The sequence below is a fragment of the Amaranthus tricolor genome, chromosome 2 (genome assembly GCF_026212465.1).
Source record: "Amaranthus tricolor cultivar Red isolate AtriRed21 chromosome 2, ASM2621246v1, whole genome shotgun sequence".
In the NCBI taxonomy this organism is placed as follows: Eukaryota; Viridiplantae; Streptophyta; class Magnoliopsida; order Caryophyllales; family Amaranthaceae; genus Amaranthus; species Amaranthus tricolor.
Window position 1 is genome coordinate 25,898,219 of NC_080048.1, and position 21,451 is coordinate 25,919,669.

Consider the following 21,451-nt stretch of genomic DNA (forward strand, 5'->3'; position numbering starts at 1 on the left):
TATGGAAAACAAGTGGGCCTATGTATCCGCAAGATTTCCATATTGCACGCATGGAACGAGGTTCCAGAGGGTTTGAAAAACTCTCTATGGAATGATACTGTGGTAAGAAACTTTACTATTTTTACTCATTTAGTTTCATTTTAAAATTAATTTAATTGACAGTAACAAATATAAATTTATTTTGTAGAATCTTTTCCACATCGAGAGCGATGAGGACAAGAAGAATGTGTTTCTTTCAGCTGTTGGATACTTTTGATCATATGCCCTTTAACGAACACTGTGCACGTCTTCGACTCATTACAAAAACCTAACAGCCCACCTCGCAACACAAGATTCAAAGCATTGTTGCATGCGTACGTAATATTAATTATTTTACCAATTTGATTTAATTAAGTGTTATATATATATATAAATGGTATTACTTTTCCCATGCGTTTCAGCGCAATGAAAAGAGTGCGTGGACAAATGGGATCTACATCCAGAGCCACATTTCCAAAATGGATAGCAAGAAAGGTACACAAATGTGATTTTATGCGTTTTTAAGCGTTTTTGTCAATTTCGCGCGTAAAGTAGGTCAAACATGGTTTGTTATGCACGAAACATGGCACACAAAACTATTTGGTATATATTATTGTGTTGAAATGGTTAGAATTGATAATAATAGTCATATGCTAGAAATTAGAAGTTAAGTAGCGATTTTATGCGTTTTTAAGCGTTTTTGTCAATTTCGCGCGTAAAGTAGGTCAAACATGGTTTGTTATGCACGAAACTTGGCACACAACACTATTTGGCATATATTATTGTGTTGAAATGGTTAGAATTGATAATAACAGTCATATGCTAGAAATTAGAAGTTAAGTTGCGATTTTATGCGTTTTTAAGCGTTTTTGTCAATTTCGCGTGTAAAGTAGGTCAAACATGGTTTGTTATGCACGAAACTTGGCACACAACACTATTTGGCATATGTTATTGTGTTGAAATGGTTAGAATTGATAATAATAGTCATATGCTAGAAATTAGAAGTTAAGTTGCGATTTTATGCGTTTTTAAGCGTTTTTGTCAATTTCGCGCGTAAAGTAATCAAACTTGGTTTAGATGCGAAACCGGGGCTGATTAAGGCCTTGCTTATGCAAGGATTAATGTTGTGCGTAAGATTTGATTAATGACACAGTCAAAAACTACAAATGATCATGTAAAGAACACGAAACAACCACAAACACTTAAACAAAATTCTGATCTAGCAAACTGTCGACCAGCCCTCCTTCGGTTCAGCTTCTAGGAGTCCACGGGGATTGTTAGAATGGTTTTAGGACCTTGATAGCTAGATCCAAGTACCAAGATTCCATTTCCACTTTAGCCTAGGTCCTGGATGCATAGGTTTGGACTCCACGTGTCGTGCAAGGTGGTCTGGTCACTTGTTTGACGCTGTCAATTTCGCGTTTTTATTTGTCAATTTCGCGCGTAAAGTAGGTCAAACATGGTTTGTTATGCACGAAACTTGGCACACAACACTATTTGGCATATATTTTTGTGTTGAAATGGTTAGACTTGATAATAATAGTCATATGCTAGAAATTAGAAGTTAAGTTGCGATTTTATGCGTTTTTAAGCGTTTTTGTCGATTTCGCGCGTAAAGTACTCAAACTTGGTTTAGATGCGAAACCGGGGCTGATTAAGGCCTTGGTTATGCAAGGATTAATGTTGTGCGTAAGCTTTGATTAATGACACAGTCAAAAACTACAAATGATCATGAAAAGAACACGAAACAACCACAAACACTTAAACAAAATTCTGATCTAGCAAACTGTCGACCAGCCCTCCTTCGGTTCAGCTTCTAGGAGTCCACGGGGATTGTTAGAATGGTTTTAGGACCTTGATAGCTAGATCCAAGTACCAAGATTCCATTTCCACTTTAGCCTAGGTCCTGGATGCATAGGTTTGGACTCCACGTGTCGTGCAAGGTGGTCTGGTCACTAGTTTGACGCTGTCAATTTCACGTTTTTATTTGTCAATTTCGCGCGTAAAGTAGGTCAAACATGGTTTGATATGCACGAAACATGGCACACAACACTATTTCGCATATATTTTTGTGTTGAAATGGTTAGACTTGATAATAATAGTCATATGCTAGAAATTAGAAGTTAAGTTGCGATTTTATGCGTTTTTAAGCGTTTTTCTCAATTTCGCGCGTAAAGTAGGTCAAACATGGTTTGTTATGCACGAAACTTGGCACACAACACTATTTGGCATATATTATTGTGTTGAAATGGTTAGAATTGATAATAATAGTCATATGCTAGAATTTAGAAGTTAAGTTGCGATTTTATGCGTTTTTAAGCGTTTTTGTCAATTTCGCGCGTAAAGTAGGTCAAACATGGTTTGTTATGCACGAAACTTGGCACACAACACTATTTGGCATATGTTATTGTGTTGAAATGGTTAGAATTGATAATAATAGTCATATGCTAGAAATTAGAAGTTAAGTTGCGATTTTATGCGTTTTTAAGCGTTTTTGTCAATTTCGCGCGTAAAGTAATCAAACTTGGTTTAGATGCGAAACCGGGGCTGATTAAGGCCTTGCTTATGCAAGGATTAATGTTGTGCGTAAGATTTGATTAATGACACAGTCAAAAACTACAAATGATCATGAAAAGAAGACGAAACAACCACAAACACTTAAACAAAATTCTGATCTAGCAAACTGTCGACCAGCCCTCCTTCGGTTCAGCTTCTAGGAGTCCACGGGGATTGTTAGAATGGTTTTAGGACCTTGATAGCTAGATCCAAGTACCAAGATTCCATTTCCACTTTAGCCTAGGTCCTGGATGCATAGGTTTGGACTCCACGTGTCGTGCAAGGTGGTCTGGTCACTAGTTTGACGCTGTCAATTTCGCGTTTTTATTTGTCAATTTCGCGCGTAAAGTAGGTCAAACATGGTTTGTTATGCACGAAACTTGGCACACAACACTATTTGGCATATATTTTTGTGTTGAAATGGTTATACTTGATAATAATAGTCATATGCTAGAAATTAGAAGTTAAGTTGCGATTTTATGCGTTTTTAAGCGTTTTTGTCGATTTCGCGCGTAAAGTACTCAAACTTGGTTTAGATGCGAAACCGGGGCTGATTAAGGCCTTGGTTATGCAAGGATTAATGTTGTGCGTAAGCTTTGATTAATGACACAGTCAAAAACTACAAATGATCATGAAAAGAACACGAAACAACCACAAACACTTAAACAAAATTCTGATTTAGCAAACTGTCGACCAGCCCTCCTTCGGTTCAGCTTCTAGGAGTCCACGGAGATTGTTAGAATGGTTTTAGGACCTTAATAGCTAGATCCAAGTACCAAGATTCCATTTCCACTTTAGCCTAGGTCCTGGATGCATAGGTTTGGACTCCACGTGTCGTGCAAGGTGGTCTGGTCACTAGTTTGACGCTGTCAATTTCACGTTTTTATTTGTCAATTTCGCGCGTAAAGTAGGTCAAACATGGTTTGTTATGCACGAAACTTGGCACACAACACTATTTGGCATATATTTTTGTGTTGAAATGGTTAGACTTGATAATAATAGTCATATGCTAGAAATTAGAAGTTAAGTTGCGATTTTATGCGTTTTTAAGCGTTTTTCTCAATTTCGCGCGTAAAGTAGGTCAAACATGGTTTGTTATGCACGAAACTTGGCACACAACACTATTTGGCATATATTATTGTGTTGAAATGGTTAGAATTGATAATAATAGTCATATGCTAGAAATTAGAAGTTAAGTTGCGATTTTATGCGTTTTTAAGCGTTTTTGTCAATTTCGCGCGTAAAGTACTCAAACTTGGTTTAGATGCGAAACCGGGGCTGATTAAGGCCTTGCTTATGCAAGGAATAATGTTGTGCGTAAGATTTGATTAATGACACAGTCAAAAACTACAAATGATCATGAAAAGAACACGAAACAACCACAAACACTTAAACAAAATTCTGATCTAGCAAACTGTCGACCAGCCCTCCTTCGGTTCAGCTTCTAGGAGTCCACGGGGATTGTTAGAATGGTTTCAGGACCTTGATAGCTAGATCCAAGCACCAAGATTCCATTTCCACTTTAGCCTAGGTCCTGGATGCATAGGTTTGGACTCCACGTGTCGTGCAAGGTGGTCTGGTCACTAGTTTGACGCTGTCAATTTCACGTTTTTATTTGTCAATTTCGCGCGTAAAGTAGGTCAAACATGGTTTGTTATGCACGAAACTTGGCACACAACACTATTTGGCATATATTTTTGTGTTGAAATGGTTAGACTTGATAATAATAGTCATATGCTAGAAATTAGAAGTTAAGTTGCGATTTTATGCGTTTTTAAGCGTTTTTCTCAATTTCGCGCGTAAAGTAGGTCAAACATGGTTTGTTATGCACGAAACTTGGCACACAACACTATTTGGCATATATTATTGTGTTGAAATGGTTAGAATTGATAATAATAGTCATATGCTAGAAATTAGAAGTTAAGTTGCGATTTTATGCGTTTTTAAGCGTTTTTGTCAATTTCGCGCGTAAAGTACTCAAACTTGGTTTAGATGCGAAACCGGGGCTGATTAAGGCCTTGCTTATGCAAGGAATAATGTTGTGCGTAAGATTTTATTAATGACACAGTCAAAAACTACAAATGATCATGAAAAGAACACGAAACAACCACAAACACTTAAACAAAATTCTGATCTAGCAAACTGTCGACCAGCCCTCCTTCGGCTCAGGTTCTAGGAGTCCACGGGGATTGTTAGAATGGTTTTAGGACCTTGATAGCTAGATCCAAGTACCAAGATTCCATTTCCACTTTAGCCTAGGTCCTGGATGCATAGGTTTGGACTCCACGTGTCGTGCAAGGTGGTCTGGTCACTAGTTTGACGCTGTCAATTTCGCGTTTTTATTTGTCAATTTCGCGCGTAAAGTAGGTCAAACATGGTTTGTTATGCACGAAACTTGGCACACAACACTATTTGGCATATATTATTGTGTTGAAATTGTTAGACTTGATAATAATAGTCATATGCTAGAAATTAGAAGTTAAGTTGCGATTTTATGCGTTTTTAAGAGTTTTTGTCAATTTCGCGCGTAAAGTAGGTCAAACATGGTTTGTTATGCACGAAACTTGGCACACAACACTATTTGGCATATATAATTGTGTTGAAATGGTTATACTTTATAATAATAGTCATATGCTAGAAATTAGAAGTTAAGTTGCGATTTTATGGGTTTTTAAGCGTTTTTGTCAATTTCGCGCGTAAAGTAGGTCAAACATGGTTTGTTATGCACGAAACTTGGCACACAACACTATTTGGCATATATTATTGTGTTGAAATGGTTAGACTTGATAATAATAGTCATATGCTAGAAATTAGAAGTTAAGTTGCGATTTTAGGCGTTTTTAAGCGTTTTTGTCAATTTCGCGTTTATATTTGTCAATTTCGCGCGTAAAGTAGGTCAAACATGGTTTGTTATGCACGAAACGTGGCACACAACACTATTTGGCATATATTATTTTGTTTAAATGGTTATACTTGATAATAATAGTCATATGCTAGAAATTAGAAGTTAAGTTGCGATTTTATGGGTTTTTAAGCGTTTTTGTCAATTTCGCGCGTAAAGTAGGTCAAACATGGTTTGTTATGCACGAAACATGGCACACAACACTATTTGGCATATATTATTGTGTTGAAATGGTTAGAACTGATAATAATAGTCATATGCTAGAAATTAGAAGTTAAGTTGCGATTTTATGCGTTTTTAAGCGTTTTTGTCAATTTCGCGCGTAAAGTAGGTCAAACATGGTTTGTTATGCACGAAACTTGGCACAAAACACTATTTGGCATATGTTATTGTGTTGAAATGGTTAGAATTGATAATAATAGTCATATGCTAGAAATTAGAAGTTAAGTTGCGATTTTATGCGTTTTTAAGCGTTTTTGTCAATTTCGCGCGTAAAGTACTCAAACTTGGTTTAGATGCGAAACCGGGGCTGATTAAGGCCTTGGTTATGCAAGGATTAATGTTGTGCGTAAGCTTTGATTAATGACACAGTCAAAAACTACAAATGATCATGAAAAGAACACGAAACAACCACAAACACTTAAACAACATTCTGATCTAGCAAACTGTCGACCAGCCCTCCTTCGGCTCAGCTTCTACGAGTCCACGGGGATTGTTAGAATGGTTTTAGGACCTTGATAGCTAGATCCAAGTACCAAGATTCCATTTCCACTTTAGCCTAGGTCCTGGATGCATAGGTTTGGACTCCACGTGTCGTGCAAGGTGGTCTGGTCACTAGTTTGACGCTGTCAATTTCGCGTTTTTATTTGTCAATTTCGCGCGTAAAGTAGGTCAAACATGGTTTGTTATGCACGAAACATGGCACACAACACTATTTGGCATATATTATTGTGTTGAAATGGTTAGACTTGATAATAATAGTCATATGCTAGAAATTAGAAGTTAAGTTACCATTTTATGCGTTTTTAAGCGTTTTTGTCAATTTCGCGCGTAAAGTAGGTCAAACATGGTTTGTTATGCACGAAACTTGGCACACAACACTATTTGGCATATATTATTTTGTTGAAATGGTTATACTTTATAATAATAGTCATATGCTAGAAATTAGAAGTTAAGTTGCGATTTTATGGGTTTTTAAGCGTTTTTGTCAATTTCGCGCGTAAAGTAGGTCAAACATGGTTTGTTATGCACGAAACATGGCACACAACACTATTTGGCATATATTATTGTGTTGAAATGGTTAGAACTGATAATAATAGTCATATGCTAGAAATTAGAAGTTAAGTTGCGATTTTATGCGTTTTTAAGCGTTTTTGTCAATTTCGCGCGTAAAGTAGGTCAAACATGGTTTGTTATGCACGAAACTTGGCACAAAACACTATTTGGCATATGTTATTGTGTTGAAATGGTTAGAATTGATAATAATAGTCATATGCTAGAAATTAGAAGTTAAGTTGCGATTTTATGCGTTTTTAAGCGTTTTTGTCAATTTCGCGCGTAAAGTACTCAAACTTGGTTTAGATGCGAAACCGGGGCTGATTAAGGCCTTGGTTATGCAAGGATTAATGTTGTGCGTAAGCTTTGATTAATGACACAGTCAAAAACTACAAATGATCATGAAAAGAACACGAAACAACCACAAACACTTAAACAACATTCTGATCTAGCAAACTGTCGACCAGCCCTCCTTCGGCTCAGCTTCTAGGAGTCCACGGGGATTGTTAGAATGGTTTTAGGACCTTGATAGCTAGATCCAAGTACCAAGTTTCCATTTCCACTTTAGCCTAGGTCCTGGATGCATAGGTTTGGACTCCACGTGTCGTGCAAGGTGGTCTGGTCACTAGTTTGACGCTGTCAATTTCGCGTTTTTATTTGTCAATTTCGCGCGTAAAGTAGGTCAAACATGGTTTGTTATGCACGAAACATGGCACACAACACTATTTGGCATATATTATTGTGTTGAAATGGTTAGACTTGATAATAATAGTCATATGCTAGAAATTAGAAGTTAAGTTACCATTTTATGCGTTTTTAAGCGTTTTTGTCAATTTCGCGCGTAAAGTAGGTCAAACATGGTTTGTTATGCACGAAACTTGGCACACAACACTATTTGGCATATATTATTTTGTTGAAATGGTTATACTTTATAATAATAGTCATATGCTAGAAATTAGAAGTTAAGTTGCGATTTTATGGGTTTTTAAGCGTTTTTGTCAATTTCGCGCGTAAAGTAGGTCAAACATGGTTTGTTATGCACGAAACTTGGCACACAACACTATTTGGCATATATTATTGTGTTGAAATGGTTAGAATTGATAATAATAGTCATATGCTAGAAATTAGAAGTTAAGTTGCGATTTTATGCGTTTTTAAGCGTTTTTGTCAATTTCGCGCGTAAAGTACTCAAACTTGGTTTTGATGCGAAACCGGGGCTGATTAAGGCCTTGGTTATGCAAGGAATAATGTTGTGCGTAAGCTTTGATTAATGACACAGTCAAAAACTACAAATGATCATGAAAAGAACACGAAACAACCACAAACACTTAAACAAAATTCTGATCTAGCAAACTGTCGACCAGCCCTCCTTCGGCTCAGCTTCTAGGAGTCCACGGGAATTGTTAGAATGGTTTTAGGACCTTGATAGCTAGATCCAAGTACCAAGATTCCATTTCCACTTTAGCCTAGGTCCTGGATGCATAGGTTTGGACTCCACGTGTCGTGCAAGGTGGTCTGGTCACTAGTTTGACGCTGTCAATTTCGCGTTTTTATTTGTCAATTTCGCGCGTAAAGTAGGTCAAACATGGTTTGTTATGCACGAAACTTGGCACACAACACTATTTGGCATATATTATTGTGTTGAAATTGTTAGACTTGATAATAATAGTCATATTCTAGAAATTAGAAGTTAAGTTGCGATTTTATGCGTTTTTAAGCGTTTTTGTCAATTTCGCGCGTAAAGTAGGTCAAACATGGATTGTTATGCACGAAACTTGGCACACAACACTATTTGGCATATATTATTGTGTTGAAATGGTTAGACTTGATAATAATAGTCATAAGCTAGAAATTAGAAGTTAAGTTGCGATTTTATGCGTTTTTAAGCGTTTTTGTCAATTTCGCGCGTAAAGTAGGTCAGACATGGTTTGTTATGCACGAAACTTGGCACACAACACTATTTGGCATATATTATTTTGTTGAAATGGTTATACTTGATAATAATAGTCATATGCTAGAAATTAGAAGTTAAGTTGCGATTTTATGGGTTTTTAAGCGTTTTTGACAATTTCGCGCGTAAAGTAGGTCAAACATGGTTTGTTATGCACGAAACTTGGCACACAACACTATTTGGCATATATTATTGTGTTAAAATGGTTAGAATTGATAATAATAGTCATATGCTAGAAATTAGAAGTTAAGTTGCGATTTTATGCGTTTTTAAGCGTTTTTGTCAATTTCGCGCGTAAAGTACTCAAACTTGGTTTTGATGCGAAACCGGGGCTGATTAAGGCCTTGGTTATGCAAGTATTAATGTTGTGTGTAAGCGTTGATTAATGACACAGTCAAAAACTACAAATGATCATGAAAAGAACACGAAACAACCACAAACACTTAAACAAAATTCTGATCTAGCAAACTGTCGACCAGCCCTCCTTCGGCTCAGCTTCTAGGAGTCCACGGGGATTGTTAGAATGGTTTTAGGACCTTGATAGCTAGATCCAAGTACCAAGATTCCATTTCCACTTTAGCCTAGGTCCTGGATGCATAGGTTTGGACTCCACGTGTCGTGCAAGGTGGTCTGGTCACTAGTTTGACGCTGTCAATTTCGCGTTTATATTTGTCAATTTCGCGCGTAAAGTAGGTCAAACATGGTTTGTTATGCACGAAACATGGCACACAACACTATTTGGCATATATTATTGTGTTGAAATGGTTAGACTTGATAATAATAGTCATATACTAGAAATTAGAAGTTAAGTTGCGATTTTATGCGTTTTTAAGCGTTTTTGTCAATTTCGCGCGTAAAGTAGGTCAAACATGGTTTGTTATGCACGAAACTTGGCACACAACACTATTTGGCATATATTATTTTGTTGAAATGGTTATACTTTATAATAATAGTCATATGCTAGAAATTAGAAGTTATGTTGCGATTTTATGGGTTTTTAAGCGTTTTTGTCAATTTCGCGCGTAAAGTAGGTCAAACATGGTTTGTTATGCACGAAACATGGCACACAACACTATTTGGCATATATTATTGTGTTGAAATGGTTAGAACTGATAATAATAGTCATATGCTAGAAATTAGAAGTTAAGTTGCGATTTTATGCGTTTTTAAGCGTTTTTGTCAATTTCGCGCGTAAAGTAGGTCAAACATGGTTTGTTATGCACGAAACTTGGTACAAAACACTATTTGGCATATGTTATTGTGTTGAAATGGTTAGAATTGATAATAATAGTCATATGCTAGAAATTAGAAGTTAAGTTGCGATTTTATGCGTTTTTAAGCGTTTTTGTCAATTTCGCGCGTAAAGTACTCAAACTTGGTTTAGATGCGAAACCGGGGCTGATTAAGGCCTTGGTTATGCAAGGATTAATGTTGTGCGTAAGCTTTGATTAATGACACAGTCAAAAACTACAAATGATCATGAAAAGAACACGAAACAACCACAAACACTTAAACAACATTCTGATCTAGCAAACTGTCGACCAGCCCTCCTTCGGCTCAGCTTCTAGGAGTCCACGGGGATTGTTAGAATGGTTTTAGGACCTTGATAGCTAGATCCAAGTACCAAGTTTCCATTTCCACTTTAGCCTAGGTCCTGGATGCATAGGTTTGGACTCCACGTGTCGTGCAAGGTGGTCTGGTCACTAGTTTGACGCTGTCAATTTCGCGTTTTTATTTGTCAATTTCGCGCGTAAAGTAGGTCAAACATGGTTTGTTATGCACGAAACATGGCACACAACACTATTTGGCATATATTATTGTGTTGAAATGGTTAGACTTGATAATAATAGTCATATGCTAGAAATTAGAAGTTAAGTTACCATTTTATGCGTTTTTAAGCGTTTTTGTCAATTTCGCGCGTAAAGTAGGTCAAACATGGTTTGTTATGCACGAAACTTGGCACACAACACTATTTGGCATATATTATTTTGTTGAAATGGTTATACTTTATAATAATAGTCATATGCTAGAAATTAGAAGTTAAGTTGCGATTTTATGGGTTTTTAAGCGTTTTTGTCAATTTCGCGCGTAAAGTAGGTCAAACATGGTTTGTTATGCACGACACTTGGCACACAACACTATTTGGCATATATTATTGTGTTGAAATGGTTAGAATTGATAATAATAGTCATATGCTAGAAATTAGAAGTTAAGTTGCGATTTTATGCGTTTTTAAGCGTTTTTGTCAATTTCGCGCGTAAAGTACTCAAACTTGGTTTTGATGCGAAACCGGGGCTGATTAAGGCCTTGGTTATGCAAGGAATAATGTTGTGCGTAAGCTTTGATTAATGACACAGTCAAAAACTACAAATGATCATGAAAAGAACACGAAACAACCACAAACACTTAAACAAAATTCTGATCTAGCAAACTGTCGACCAGCCCTCCTTCGGCTCAGCTTCTAGGAGTCCACGGGAATTGTTAGAATGGTTTTAGGACCTTGATAGCTAGATCCAAGTACCAAGATTCCATTTCCACTTTAGCCTAGGTCCTGGATGCATAGGTTTGGACTCCACGTGTCGTGCAAGGTGGTCTGGTCACTAGTTTGACGCTGTCAATTTCGCGTTTTTATTTGTCAATTTCGCGCGTAAAGTAGGTCAAACATGGTTTGTTATGCACGAAACTTGGCACACAACACTATTTGGCATATATTATTGTGTTGAAATGGTTAGACTTGATAATAATAGTCATAAGCTAGAAATTAGAAGTTAAGTTGCGATTTTATGCGTTTTTAAGCGTTTTTGTCAATTTCGCGCGTAAAGTAGGTCAGACATGGTTTGTTATGCACGAAACTTGGCACACAACACTATTTGGCATATATTATTTTGTTGAAATGGTTATACTTGATAATAATAGTCATATGCTAGAAATTAGAAGTTAAGTTGCGATTTTATGGGTTTTTAAGCGTTTTTGACAATTTCGCGCGTAAAGTAGGTCAAACATGGTTTGTTATGCACGAAACTTGGCACACAACACTATTTGGCATATATTATTGTGTTAAAATGGTTAGAATTGATAATAATAGTCATATGCTAGAAATTAGAAGTTAAGTTGCGATTTTATGCGTTTTTAAGCGTTTTTGTCAATTTCGCGCGTAAAGTACTCAAACTTGGTTTTGATGCGAAACCGGGGCTGATTAAGGCCTTGGTTATGCAAGTATTAATGTTGTGCGTAAGCGTTGATTAATGACACAGTCAAAAACTACAAATGATCATGAAAAGAACACGAAACAACCACAAACACTTAAACAAAATTCTGATCTAGCAAACTGTCGACCAGCCCTCCTTCGGCTCAGCTTCTAGGAGTCCACGGGGATTGTTAGAATGGTTTTAGGACCTTGATAGCTAGATCCAAGTACCAAGATTCCATTTCCACTTTAGCCTAGGTCCTGGATGCATAGGTTTGGACTCCACGTGTCGTGCAAGGTGGTCTGGTCACTAGTTTGACGCTGTCAATTTCGCGTTTATATTTGTCAATTTCGCGCGTAAAGTAGGTCAAACATGGTTTGTTATGCACGAAACATGGCACACAACACTATTTGGCATATATTATTGTGTTGAAATGGTTAGACTTGATAATAATAGTCATATACTAGAAATTAGAAGTTAAGTTGCGATTTTATGCGTTTTTAAGCGTTTTTGTCAATTTCGCGCGTAAAGTAGGTCAAACATGGTTTGTTATGCACGAAACTTGGCACACAACACTATTTGGCATATATTATTTTGATGAAATGGTTATACTTGATAATAATAGTCATATGCTAGAAATTAGAAGTTAAGTTGCGATTTTATGGGTTTTTAAGCATTTTTGTCAATTTCGCGCGTAAAGTAGGTCAAACATGGTTTGTTATGCACGAAACTTGGCACACAACACTATTTGGCATATATTATTGTGTTGAAATGGTTAGAATTGATAATAATAATCATATGCTAGAAATTAGAAGTTAAGTTGCGATTTTATGCGTTTTTAAGCGTTTTTGTCAATTTCGCGCGTAAAGTACTAAAACTTGGTTTTGATGCGAAACCGGGGCTGATTAAGGCCTTGGTTATGCAAGGATTAATGTTGTGCATATGCTTTGATTAATGACACAGTCAAAAACTACAAATGATCATGAAAAGAACACGAAACAACCACAAACACTTAAACAAAATTCTGATCTAGCAAACTGTCGACTAGCCCTCCTTCGGCTCAGCTTCTAGGATTCCACGGGGATTGTTAGAATGGTTTTAGGACATTGATAGCTAGATCCAAGTAACAAGATTCCATTTCCACTTTAGCCTAGGTCCTGGATGCATAGGTTTGGTCTCCACGTGTCGTGCAAGGTGGTCTGGTCACTAGTTTGATGCTGTCAATTTCGCGTTTTTATTTTTCAATTTCGCGCGTAAAGTAGGTCAAACAAGGTTTGTTATGCACGAAACTTGGCACACAACACTATTTGGCATATATTATTGTGTTGAAATGGTTATACTTGATAATAATAGTCATATGCTAGAAATTAGAAGTTAAGTTGCGATTTTATGCGTTTTTAAGCGTTTTTGTCAATTTCGCGCGTAAAGTAGGTCAAACATGGTTTGTTATGCACGAAACTTGGCACACAACACTATTTGGCATATATTATTGTGTTGAAATGGTTATACTTGATAATAATAGTCATATGCTAGAAATTAGAAGTTAAGTTGCGATTTTATGGGTTTTTAAGCGTTTTTGTCAATTTCGCGCGTAAAGTAGGTGAAACATGGTTTGTTATGCACGAAACTTGGCACACAACACTATTTGGCATATATTATTGTGTTGAAATGGTTAGAATTGATAATAATAGTCATATGCTAGAAATTAGAAGTTAAGTTGCGATTTTATGCGTTTTTAAGCGTTTTTGTCAATTTCGCGCGTAAAGTACTCAAACTTGGTTTTGATGCGAAACCGGGGCTGATTAAGGCCTTGGTTATGCAAGGATTAATGTTGTGCGTAAGCTTTGATTAATGACACAGTCAAAAACTACAAATGATCATGAAAAGAACACGAAACAACCACAAACAATTAAACAAAATTCTGATCTAGCAAACTGTCGACTAGCCCTACTTCGGCTCAGCTTCTAGGAGTCCACGGGGATTGTTAGAATGGTTTTAGGACCTTGATAGCTAGATCCAAGTACCAAGATTCAATTTCCACTTTAGCCTAGGTCCTAGATGCATAGGTTTGGTCTCCACGTGTCGTGCAAGGTGGTCTGGTCACTAGTTTGATGCTGTCAATTTCGCGTTTTTATTTTTCAATTTCGCGCGTAAAGTAGGTCAAAAAAGGTTTGTTATGCACGAAACTTGGCACACAACACTATTTGGCATATATTATTGTGTTGAAATTGTTAGACATGATAATAATAGTCATATGCTAGAAATTAGAAGTTAAGTTGCGATTTTATGCGTTTTTAAGCGTTTTTGTCAATTTCGCGCGTAAAGTAGGTCAAACATGGTTTGTTATGCACGAAACTTGGCACACAACACTATTTGGCATATATTATTGTGTTGAAATGGTTATACTTGATACTAATAGTCATATGCTAGAAATTAGAAGTTAAGTTGCGATTTTATGGGTTTTTAAGCGTTATTGTCAATTTCGCGCGTAAAGTAGGTCAAACATGGTTTGTTATGCACGAAACTTGGAACACAACACTATTTGGCATATATTATTGTGTTGAAATGGTTAGAATTGATAATAATAGTCATATGCTAGAAATTAGAAGTTAAGTTGCGATTTTATGCGTTTTTAAGCGTTTTTGGCATTTTCGCGCGTAAAGTAGGTCAAACATGGTTTGTTATGCACGAAACTTGGCACAAAACACTATTTGGCATATGTTATTGTGTTGAAATGGTTAGAATTGATAATAATAGTCATATGCTAGAAATTAGAAGTTAAGTTGCGATTTTATGCGTTTTTAAGCGTTTTTGTCAATTTCGCGCGTAAAGTACTCAAACTTGGTTTAGATGCGAAACCGGGGCTGATTAAGGCCTTGGTTATGCAAGGATTAATGTTGTGCGTAAGCTTTGATTAATGACACAGTCAAAAACTACAAATGATCATGAATAGAACACGAAACAACCACAAACAATTAAACAAAATTCTGATCTAGCAAACTGTCGACTAGCCCTCCTTCGGCTCAGCTTCTAGGAGTCCACGGGGATTGTTAGAATGGTTTTAGGACCTTGATAGCTAGATCTAAGTACCCAGATTCCATTTCCACTTTAGCCTAGGTCCTGGATGCATATGTTTGGACTCCACGTGTCGTGTAAGGTGGTCTGGTCACTAGTTTGACGCTATCAATTTCGCGTTTTTATTTGTCAATTTCGCGCGTAAAGTAGGTCAAACATGGTTTGTTAAGCACGAAAATTGGCACACAACACTATTTGGCATATATTATTGTGTTGAAATGGTTAGACTTGATAATAATAGTCATATGCTAGAAAGTAGAAGTTAAGTTGCGATTTTATGCGTTTTTAAGCGTTTTTGTCAATTTCGCGCGTAAAGTAGGTCAAACATGGTTTGTTATGCACGAAAATTGGCACACAACACTATTTGGCATATATTTATTTGTTGAAATGGTTATACTTGATAATAATAGTCATATGCTAGAAATTAGAAGTTAAGTTGCGATTTTATGGGTTTTTAAGCGTTTTTGTCAATTTCGCGCGTAAAGTAGGTCAAACATGGTTTGTTATGCACGAAACTTGGCACACAACACTATTTGGCATATATTATTGTGTTGAAATGGTTAGAATTGATAATAATAGTCACATGCTAGAAATTAGAAGTTAAGTTGCGATTTTATGCGTTTTTAAGCGTTTTTGTCAATTTCGCGCGTAAAGTACTCAAACTTGGTTTTGATGCGAAACCGGGGCTGATTAAGGCCTTGGTTATGCAAGGAATAATGTTGTGCGTAAGCTTTGATTAATGACACAGTCAAAAACTACAAATGATCATGAAAAGAACACGAAACAACCACAAACACTTAAACAAAATTCTGATCTAGCAAACTGTCGACCAGCCCTCCTTCGGCTCAGCTTCTAGGAGTCCATGGGGATTGTTAGAATGGTTTTAGGACCTTGATAGCTAGATCCAAGTACCAAGATTCCATTTCCACTTTAGCCTAGGTCCTGGATGCATAGGTTTGGACTCCACGTGTCGTGCAAGGTGGTCTGGTCACTAGTTTGACGCTGTCAATTTCGCGTTTTTATTTGTCAATTTCGCGCGTAAAGTAGGTAAAACATGGTTTGTTATGCACGAAACTTGGCACACAACACTATTTGGCATATATTATTGTGTTGAAATGGTTAGACTTGATAATAATAGTCATAAGCTAGAAATTAGAAGTTAAGTTGCGATTTTATGCGTTTTTAAGCGTTTTTGTCAATTTCGCGCGTAAAGTAGGTCAAACATGGTTTGTTATGCACGAAACTTGGCACACAACACCATTTGGCATATATTATTTTGTTGAAATGGTTATACTTGATAATAATAGACATATGCTAGAAATTAGAAGTTAAGTTGCGATTTTATGGGTTTTTAAGCGTTTTTGTCAATTTCGCGCGTAAAGTAGGTCAAACATGGTTTGTTATGCACGAAACTTGGCACACAACACTATTTGGCATATATTATTGTGTTGAAATGGTTAGAATTGATAATAATAGTCATATGCTAGAAATTAGAAGTTAAGTTGCGATTTTATGCGTTTTTAAGCGTTTTTGTCAATTTCGCGCGTAAAGTACTAAAACTTGGTTTTGATGCGAAACCGGGGCTGATTAAGGCCTTGGTTATGCAAGGATTAATGTTGTGCATATGCTTTGATTAATGACACAGTCAAAAACTACAAATGATCATGAAAAGAACACGAAACAACCACAAACACTTAAACAAAATTCAAATCTAGCAAACTGTCGACTAGCCCTCCTTCGGGTCAGCTTCTAGGAGTCCACGGGGATTGTTAGAATGGTTTTAGGACATTGATAGCTAGATCCAAGTAACAAGATTCCATTTCCACTTTAGCCTAGGTCCTGGATGCATAGGTTTGGTCTCCACGTGTCGTGCAAGGTGGTCTGGTCACTAGTTTGATGCTGTCAATTTCGCGTTTTTATTTTTCAATTTCGCGCGTAAAGTAGGTCAAACAAGGTTTGTTATGCACGAAATTTGGCACACAACACTATTCGGCATATATTATTGTGTTGAAATGGTTATACTTGATAATAATAGTCATATGCTAGAAATTAGAAGTTAAGTTGCGATTTTATGCGTTTTTAAGCGTTTTTGTCAATTTCGCGCGTAAAGTAGGTCAAACATGGTTTGTTATGCACGAAACTTGGCACACAACACTATTTGGCATATATTATTGTGTTGAAATGGTTATACTTGATAATAATAGTCATATGCTAGAAATTAGAAGTTAAGTTGCGATTTTATGGGTTTTTAAGCGTTTTTGTCAATTTCGCGCGTAAAGTAGGTGAAACATGGTTTGTTATGCACGAAACTTGGCACACAACACTATTTGGCATATATTATTGTGTTGAAATGGTTAGAATTGATAATAATAGTCATATGCTAGAAATTAGAAGTTAAGTTGCGATTTTATGCGTTTTTAAGCGTTTTTGTCAATTTCGCGCGTAAAGTAGGTCAAACATGGTTTGTTATGCACGAAACTTGGCACACAACACCATTTGGCATATATTATTTTGTTGAAATGGTTATACTTGATAATAATAGACATATGCTAGAAATTAGAAGTTAAGTTGCGATTTTATGGGTTTTTAAGCGTTTTTGTCAATTTCGCGCGTAAAGTAGGTCAAACATGGTTTGTTATGCACGAAACTTGGCACACAACACTATTTGGCATATATTATTGTGTTGAAATGGTTAGAATTGATAATAATAGTCATATGCTAGAAATTAGAAGTTAAGTTGCGATTTTATGCGTTTTTAAGCGTTTTTGTCAATTTCGCGCGTAAAGTACTAAAACTTGGTTTTGATGCGAAACCGGGGCTGATTAAGGCCTTGGTTATGCAAGGATTAATGTTGTGCATATGCTTTGATTAATGACACAGTCAAAAACTACAAATGATCATGAAAAGAACACGAAACAACCACAAACACTTAAACAAAATTCAAATCTAGCAAACTGTCGACTAGCCCTCCTTCGGGTCAGCTTCTAGGAGTCCACGGGGATTGTTAGAATGGTTTTAGGACATTGATAGCTAGATCCAAGTAACAAGATTCCATTTCCACTTTAGCCTAGGTCCTGGATGCATAGGTTTGGTCTCCACGTGTCGTGCAAGGTGGTCTGGTCACTAGTTTGATGCTGTCAATTTCGCGTTTTTATTTTTCAATTTCGCGCGTAAAGTAGGTCAAACAAGGTTTGTTATGCACGAAATTTGGCACACAACACTATTCGGCATATATTATTGTGTTGAAATGGTTATACTTGATAATAATAGTCATATGCTAGAAATTAGAAGTTAAGTTGCGATTTTATGCGTTTTTAAGCGTTTTTGTCAATTTCGCGCGTAAAGTAGGTCAAACATGGTTTGTTATGCACGAAACTTGGCACACAACACTATTTGGCATATATTATTGTGTTGAAATGGTTATACTTGATAATAATAGTCATATGCTAGAAATTAGAAGTTAAGTTGCGATTTTATGGGTTTTTAAGCGTTTTTGTCAATTTCGCGCGTAAAGTAGGTGAAACATGGTTTGTTATGCACGAAACTTGGCACACAACACTATTTGGCATATATTATTGTGTTGAAATGGTTAGAATTGATAATAATAGTCATATGCTAGAAATTAGAAGTTAAGTTGCGATTTTATGCGTTTTTAAGCGTTTTTGTCAATTTCGCGCGTAAAGTACTCAAACTTGGTTTTGATGCGAAACCGGGGCTGATTAAGGCCTTGGTTATGCAAGGATTAATGTTGTGCGTAAGCTTTGATTAATGACACAGTCAAAAACTACAAATGATCATGAAAACAACACGAAACAACCACAAACACTTAAACAAAATTCTGATCTAGCAAACTGTCGACCAGCCCTCCTTCGGCTCAGCTTCTAGGAGTCCATGGGGATTGTTAGAATGGTTTTAGGACCTTGATAGCTAGATCTAAGTACCAAGATTCCATTTCCACTTTAGCCTAGGTCCTGGATGCATATGTTTGGACTCCACGTGTCGTGTAAGGTGGTCTGGTCACTAGTTTGACGCAGTCAATTTCGCGTTTTTATTTGTCAATTTCGCGCGTAAAGTAGGTCAAACATGGTTTGTTAAGCACGAAACATGGCACACAACACTATTTGGCATATATTATTGTGTTGAAATGGTTAGACTTGATAATAATAGTCATATGCTAGAAATTAGAAGTTAAGTTGCGATTTTATGCGTTTTTAAGCGTTTTTGTCAATTTCGCGCGTAAAGTAGGTCAAACATGGTTTGTTATGCACGAAACTTGGCACACAACACTATTTGGCATATACTTATTTGTTGAAATGGTTATACTTGATAATAATAGTCATATGCTAGAAATAAGAAGTTAAGTTGCGATTTTATGGGTTTTTAAGCGTTTTTGTCAATTTCGCGCGTAAAGTAGGTCAAACATGGTTTGTTATGCACGAAACTTGGCACACAACACTATTTGGCATATATTATTGTGTTGAAATGGTTAGAATTGATAATAATAGTCACATGCTAGAAATTAGAAGTTAAGTTGCGATTTTATGCGTTTTTAAGCGTTTTTGTCAATTTCGCGCGTAAAGTACTCAAACTTGGTTTTGATGCGAAACCGGGGCTGATTAAGGCCTTGGTTATGCAAGGAATAATGTTGTGCGTAAGCTTTGATTAATGACACAGTCAAAAACTACAAATGATCATGAAAAGAACACGAAACAACCACAAACACTTAAACAAAATTCTGATCTAGCAAACTGTCGACCAGCCCTCCTTCAGCTCAGCTTCTAGGAGTCCATGGGGATTGTTAGAATGGTTTTAGGACCTTGATAGCTAGATCCAAGTACCAAGATTCCATTTCCACTTTAGCCTAGGTCCTGGATGCATAGGTTTGGACTCCACGTGTCGTGCAAGGTGGTCTGGTCACTAGTTTGACGCTGTCAATTTCGCGTTTTTATTTGTAAATTTCGCGCGTAAAGTAGGTAAAACATGGTTTGTTATGCACGAAACTTGGCACACAACACTATTTGGCATATATTATTGTGTTGAAATGGTTAGACTTGATAATAATAGTCATAAGCTAGAAATTAGAAGTTAAGTTGCGATTTTATGCGTTTTTAAGCGTTTTTGTCAATTTCGCGCGTAAAGTAGGTCAAACATGGTTTGTTATGCACGAAACTTGGCACACAACACCATTTGGCATATATTATTTTGTTGAAATGGTTATACTTGATAATAATAGTCATATGCTAGAAATTAGAAGTTAAGTTGCGATTTTATGGGTTTTTAAGCGTTTTTGTCAATTTCGCGCGTAAAGTAGGTCAAACATGGTTTGTTATGCACGAAACTTGGCACACAACACTATTTGGCATATATTATTGTGTTGAAATGGTTAGAATTGATAATAATAGTCACATGCTAGAAATTAGAAGTTAAGTTGCGATTTTATGCGTTTTTAAGCGTTTTTGTCAATTTCGCGCGTAAAGTACTCAAACTTGGTTTTGATGCGAAACCGGGGCTGATTAAGGCCTTGGTTATGCAAGGAATAATGTTGTGCGTAAGCTTTGATTAATGACACAGTCAAAAACTACAAATGATCATGAAAAGAACACGAAACAACCACAAACACTTAAACAAAATTCTGATCTAGCAAACTGTCGACCAGCCCTCCTTCAGCTCAGCTTCTAGGAGTCCATGGGGATTGTTAGAATGGTTTTAGGACCTTGATAGCTAGATCCAAGTACCAAGATTCCATTTCCACTTTAGCCTAGGTCCTGGATGCATAGGTTTGGACTCCACGTGTCGTGCAAGGTGGTCTGGTCACTAGTTTGACGCTGTCAATTTCGCGTTTTTATTTGTCAATTTCGCGCGTAAAGTAGGTAAAACATGGTTTGTTATGCACGAAACTTGGCACACAACACTATTTGGCATATATTATTGTGTTGAAATGGTTAGACTTGATAATAATAGTCATAAGCTAGAAATTAGAAGTTAAGTTGCGATTTTATGCGTTTTTAAGCGTTTTTGTCAATTTCGCGCGTAAAGTAGGTCAAACATGGTTTGTTATGCACGAAACTTGGCACACAACACCATTTGGCATATATTATTTTGTTGAAATGGTTATACTTGATAATAATAGTCATATGCTAGAAATTAGAAGTTAAGTTGCGATTTTATGGGTTTTTAAGCGTTTTTGTCAATTTCGCGCGTAAAGTAGGTCAAACATGGTTTGTTATGCACGAAACTTGGCGCACAACACTATTTGGCATATATTATTGTGTTGAAATGGTTAGAATTGATAATAATAGTCATATGCTAGAAATTAGAAGTTAAGTTGCGATTTTATGCGTTTTTAAGCGTTTTTGTCAATTTCGCGCGTAAAGTACTAAAACTTGGTTTTGATGCGAAACCGGGGCTGATTAAGGCCTTGGTTATGCAAGGATTAATGTTGTGCATATGCTTTGATTAATGACACAGTCAAAAACTACAAATGAT